Below are 575 nucleotides of genomic sequence, written 5' to 3'. Positions count from 1 at the left end.
ATAAAGAAAGACGTATCATGTATTAAAGTCAGAGTTCCCCCCCCGCCCTGAAGCATAAAGAGTCCAAATGGAAATTGCAAAGTGCAGCAGGGATGGGGAGCGGGCAGGGGGGTGCATGGGGCATGGTGGGGGGGCACAGGGTGTGTGTGTGTGTGCACAGCATGTGCTCCTCTGCTGCTTCCAATGGAACACTGGGGCTCTGGGTCTGGGCTGAGGGATTCCTGCTGCTGCCCCACACTCCCATTCACTGAAGCCACCCCGAGATTTCTCCTCCCTTCACTACACAGCCTGTGCACAGCTGTGCTCACACCCTGACACAGGACAAGAAATGAGTCAAAGCCAGGGAACCACGGCTCCCAGCCCCAGCACATGGACCCCAGGGGTGGGACAGCAGTCTGGGGACTCCAGTCCCAGCCCCAGCTCAGGGCAGGGCGCTCCCCACCAGCACACCATGGTTGTGGCTATCAGAACCCCGAACCACGGCAAGGATGCAGGTGTCCCCCACTGGGGTTGCATCCCCAGAGCTCCACTGTCCCTCACCACCGAGTTCCCCATCTCTTCCCTGCCTCCAGCAG

Source organism: Meleagris gallopavo, chromosome 28 (genome assembly GCF_000146605.3).
Source record: "Meleagris gallopavo isolate NT-WF06-2002-E0010 breed Aviagen turkey brand Nicholas breeding stock chromosome 28, Turkey_5.1, whole genome shotgun sequence".
NCBI classification, from domain to species: domain Eukaryota; kingdom Metazoa; phylum Chordata; class Aves; order Galliformes; family Phasianidae; genus Meleagris; species Meleagris gallopavo.
Note: the sequence above shows the minus strand (reverse complement) of the source record.